At 45.6% G+C, this 5317-nt stretch overlaps 2 long non-coding RNA genes across 4 annotated transcripts; both read left to right on the top strand.

Annotated features, from left to right (window-relative positions):
* Positions 1-398: 398 nt before the first annotated feature.
* On the top strand, positions 399-1549 carry LOC125524067. The gene is made up of 3 exons (XR_007290536.1): positions 399-582; positions 663-731; positions 1100-1549. It is a non-coding gene; the product is annotated as an uncharacterized LOC125524067 (long non-coding RNA).
* A 48-nt stretch (positions 1550-1597) lies between these two features.
* LOC125522045 lies at positions 1598-3732 on the top strand. Of its 3 annotated transcripts, XR_007289621.1 has the most exons (4): positions 1598-1830; positions 1947-2111; positions 3237-3365; positions 3567-3732. It is a non-coding gene; the product is annotated as an uncharacterized LOC125522045 (long non-coding RNA). The 3 variants fall into 3 exon arrangements; XR_007289620.1 differs by having other exon boundaries at positions 1598-2111; XR_007289619.1 differs by lacking the exons at positions 1598-1830; positions 1947-2111 and having other exon boundaries at positions 2771-3365.
* Positions 3733-5317: the final 1585 nt, after the last annotated feature.

Genomic DNA, 5317 nt, shown 5'->3' with positions numbered 1-5317 from the left:
TATTAATTATATATTTAATCAAACACAAGATGACAAGACATCATTTAATTTTAAGAGAATCAATAAATTATTGAAACTGAAATGGTCATATATACGATGGTTTGATCTGTCGGCCTTTTATGCTTTTTTCAGAAGCATAAAAGATATAAGAATCTCATCTCCTTTTGGCGGAACGGCAGAGGGCTTGGCTGCTACCAGGGTGATCCAAAGGGTGTATCTAGGTAGCATGTTTGTGGCCTCTTGCACTAACATGATTAATGGTAGCTTCTATTCCATGACATGATTTTTGCAGCTGTAACAATATGTTTCATGCAAGAGGACATAAATTTGCATCCTATTTTTCTGTCCAGTTAGTTCCAAATTACAAATGTTTGTGCTATCACTCACAATTTGGTGGAAAAAGATGAGTCGTATATACACCCAGTGTAAGCTTTCACATCAGCCGTTGCTCTTGATTGTCTTTGCAAGTCCATAGATATAATTTCTTATGATTTTCCTTTACTCATAGTAAGTACTGAATATTTTGTGCTTCAACCCTTTAGGTGTTAATTTCTATGATGTGGCTAGCAAAGTTGGCAACAGGTACAGTATAACGATCATGATCTGCAGAGGGATATCACCTAGGTGCATAAATCATAATCATTCAGTTTTTATTTGGCAAGCTGGAGCTACCTGGAACTTTCAATTTTGGTGCCAAGATGGATGGATTCAACTGGGTGACCCACAGTCAGGTATTGTTGTTCAGTTATCCTGAGGGTAATGTGGATATGTTCTATTTGAGATCAAGCTTGGTATTGCTAGAAAATATATATGTGATGTGCACTGAGATTTCAACTATATAATATCAGTGATAAAACACGCCGTTTCCCTTGCTATTCATGATCACTTGAACTAGCTTACCGTTTAATAATATTTCTATCTTGCACCATGAGCGTTGTTCAGTGGCAATATTCGCTCCGCCGAAGGTAATAGTGATGCACCATTGCTAAGAAGGTTCTTTCCTGTTCAATGCAATGACAAGACGCTGAAACATCATGGTGTCCATGCTAAAGGATAATGATTCACCCCCTGGCTTCTTATTGTTGTATCATCTTGGCAGGGCGTGGCCGCGGCTGCGGCGCGGGCAGCAAGGACGAGCGCCGCAAGGGAGCCGATGGGCGTGGGCGTGAACCGGGGAGAGGAGACCGTGGCGGAGGAGATGAGAGAAGACCACCGTCTTCTTCTCCCCCCTCTCCGACCAGAAACCCCTATATATCCATCCGACGAGAGAAGACTGCGGGCGGAGGAGAGGAGACGCGGGTGAGGTAAGAGGAGCCAAATCCCCATCATGCTCCTCCCCGCGCGCCGCCGACCCACCCGCGGCATTCTTTCTGGTGTGCTAGGTAACCGAATCCACCTACCCCTACCCGTACCTTTTTGGGGGGATTTTGTTGAACTATTTTGGGGCTTTTGATTTGGGGGCGATGTTGACATGATTGTTCGAGGAAGGGGAATGGCTTCTTGTGCGCTCAGTTTGTTGTTGTCTGCAGGGGAAACAACAGCAAGATGGTGGTGCGGGTCTTCAGGTATGGGTCCCTGATTTGGAACCCAAGCTTCCATTTCGACGAGAAGATCCTGAGATTCATCAAGGGCTACAAGCGAACGTTTAATCTCGGTATTCTTGGTTGCGCCTAAATGATTTGAAGCAAATCTGAACCTGTAACTGTAGTTCTTGGTCTGAAGATATCACATCTCAACTTTTCTTTCCCCGCAGCTTGCATTGACCATAGAGGCGCACCACAGAATCCATCCAGGACCTGCACCCCTGAATCCGAAGATGAAGAAATATGCGTAAGTTGATTGCATCCATTAATCAAATATCTACAACACATTGTACTGATGTGCTGAAGTTTTGATGATTTCGATTGGTCGCTGACATAACCTCCTATTTCTCCTTTTGTTTATAGGTATTCAACGTGAGGAATTTCATACTTTTGGTGTGGTGCTAGCAAATATAGTGACCAAAGATAGTGATGAGAAAGGGTGGAGCTGAGTATGCCACACAGGGATATGATTATTCCCCCTATGTTCTTTTTGGCAATCCACTTCATCACTGACTCATCTGTGTATGGGTGAGCTAACAAGCCTGTATTATGTCTTCCCTCTTTCTTTGTAAGTGAAGGATTTCAGATTGCTGCGCATTATTCAACTGCTATACTTGTGAAAGAGAAACGTGCTAAACTATAGTACTCCCTCCGTTGCATGATGAGTTTCAGCGACTCTTATTTTGGGATGGAGGGAGTAGTAAATTACTTTTGTTTTTTTCTTTGTTGATGTGATAATAATTAAGTTTAAAAATATGTCATCTTTTATTTCACTAATAGGGTAGAGCCAAGGTGGCATAAGTGTGTGGCCATGGTTTTCTTTTATCGTTTTATCAAATCAATGGAAATACATCTGCACATTTATGGATTGCTACTACAAATAATGCTTTAAATAATGACATCTTCTCAGCAACCCTTCATGCACCCCCTCGCAAGAACCACCGAAACATTCCCAGGAAATTCTTCTCGCTTGCTGCAGCCCATGGTGCACCATCCGATCTCTGTGTGCTGCATAGTTATATGTGGTCTTATATCCTGCACGTGTGTTGCAAGTGTTTCTCTCTACTTTGTGCTCCAAATTTGTTTTTACTACAATATGAAAGATTAATGTATATATTCTTCTAAAGTTATAGTACATTCATGGTCTGTGTATATCTATTTGTATGCTGCAAACCTGAGTCGGGCAAACAGCAACTAATTTGTTCATTTGCTATCTTTATACTCAACTTGATTGGCAGACTTTAGGTAATTCGTGTTCGTGTGGTAAGAAATGAACTCATGTGCTGCTCTTTTACCACTTTCTTGATGCAAATAGCATCAAAGGACCTGTACTGCTACGGATTACATCACGGATTATGTGCTACTTTATTAGTTGAAGTCTCTTTGTTCAGTTAGTTCTCTAAAACAGAACCATTTCTCCTGGTGTATATGTTTCTTGGCAACATTTGGTGTAATACTAATCTTCCAGAGATTGTTGTAAGAAATAACTATATTTAGTATCTTTATCTCATCAATGGGCTAATTCTATAAAAAGAACTAATAAGGAGATTTCTTAGCAGTACTGTATATGTTTGGAGCAATGAGGTAATTTTATCCTATGTTACTTTCTTTCTCTTGCATTTCCTAATTTTGTTTTCCACTCCATTTTTTCAGGTTCCAAAGTTTGGCCACAACTAGCTTGATTCGGAGACATTTCGTATTAGGAGTTAAACTTTGGTTTGGAGGCATTGAGCTTTGCCAGTAACTAGCTTTGTTACTTGGTATACTTCTGTCAGCATTCAGGTAAACAACTATCTACCACATTGTTTAATCTGGGATTTACCCGGTGCCAAGTGTACTATGTTGCTAGATTTAACTTTAACCTATGTGTTGCTCCGTATGTATCTTGGCATAAATGGTTCATCATACTAGGATTTAATGTAGTGATCTTACTTCTATTGCTTCTTGGTGAATATAAATTATATTGCGTTTTCATGGAAGCAGGAGCCCCGTAGTTGTGTAGCGGGTCGCGGGAGAGGCAGCCGGTGAGTGCGAGCTGGACGGGAAGGTGATGCCTGCGATGGCGAACCATGCCGGCGGACAGGGCAGGGTCGACGCTCTAAATGTACTGCCTGACAGCTTGTCTTAGTCTTAATAAAAGTGCATATCTGCAGCATCCTTTCATTTATTTGGCATATCCTACTTTAAAAAATATCCTTGACTCGCATCGATTTCAAATAACTGAAGTATCTTCTCTGCTCATGTTTCCACATAAAGCCCAATCATGTATATGTACTGATGGCAGCATGCATTCTAAGTTAGAGAGGTTCCAATGCTTTCCTTTTTTTCACATCCGTGCTTATCTTCTTGTATTGTTTAGCAACGAGATCAATAGTAGCACTTGGCCAGAATATGAATTTTTAGTACTTCTGAATTTCAATGACAAGTGGTACTGAATTTTAACTAAGTGCTTCTGATATGTCAATGACAAGTGGTACTGAATTCTAACTAAGTGCTTCTGAAATTTCTTGTGATGAATGGGTTTTCTGAGTGTAAGGCCCCGTTCGGTGTCCATCCGCTCCACTGCTCCGCCCCAGGAGCGGACGGAGCTGCAGTGAAAAGTCTTAGAGCGGGCGAAACGATGCTCCGCAGATCCACGAATTTCAACGAGCCGGCGCATTGCCGAACGGGGCCTAAATATCGATGATTTGGTACAACATACAAGACTGCTATTTTTTGATGTGTTAAGGACTGCTAAGTCTGAATTTTAATGTATCAAATTCGGTAGTACTGAATATATAAATGCTGTTTGTACTCTTTAATGACTCGAACACAAATTGCTGTTTGTATGTCTAATGGCCGAGTCTCTCCTTTATGTTCTGTTGCGCTGAATGCCTGAGGGCATCTCCAGCCGCGCCCCCAACAGGGCCTCCCCAGGCGATTTTGCCGCGCCGGCGCCAAAAAAAGGCCCCAGTTGCGCCCCCAGAAGGCCATTTTTCGCCGGCTCGGGCCAAAACTGGTGCCGGCGGACCCAGGCCGAACCCGGCGCCCTGGGGGCGCTTGGGGAGCCGGCGCAAGCGAAAAAGGCGCGTGGGCGAGGGCCTTTTCCCGCTGTTTGTTGACGCTTTTCCCTCGCATCTCTCCCGCTCGCTCGCCTTCCTCCCGCCATTCTCCCCCTTTCTCCCGCCAAACCCCCTCCCGCTCGCCTTCCAGTCGCCGCCATGCCACCGAAGAAGTACACCATGCCGCGCGCGGCGGCAAACGCGACTGGCGCCGTGGTCCAGCCGAAGCAGAGGAAGCCGAGGGCTCTGCCATCGAAGACGCCGGGCCTGTCGAACGCCGAGTGGAGGGTGGAAGTTCAGTGGCGCGAAGCAGTCACCGCCGACAGGCGGAACAGGGCCATCGCCAAGAAGGCCCGCGACAAAGCGGCGCGCTTGGCGGCGTCTTCCTCATCTGTCGACCAGGCGGGGATGAATCCACCCGTCGTCAGCCACGCCCAGTACGCGCCCTGGGGACAGCAAGGTGCCGGATCTCCATGGGGTTCATCGTCGCCCGGCTACGCCGACGGCGACGCGCACGGTGGGTTCAACTCGAACGTGACCTTCCCTCATGGTCACCCCGCTACGCGCACGCCCTCGCCCGCCTTCGTCGGCGTGCAGTACCCTCCATACAACTACTCGCCGCCCGCCTCCTACGCGTCCATGCCGACGCCCCATCTCTACCGTGGACCTCTGCCCTTCTCGCACCTCGGCGAC

Source organism: Triticum urartu, chromosome 7, assembly GCF_003073215.2.
Source record: "Triticum urartu cultivar G1812 chromosome 7, Tu2.1, whole genome shotgun sequence".
NCBI lineage: Eukaryota > Viridiplantae > Streptophyta > Magnoliopsida > Poales > Poaceae > Triticum > Triticum urartu.
This window is presented reverse-complemented; position numbering and strand designations above follow the sequence as displayed.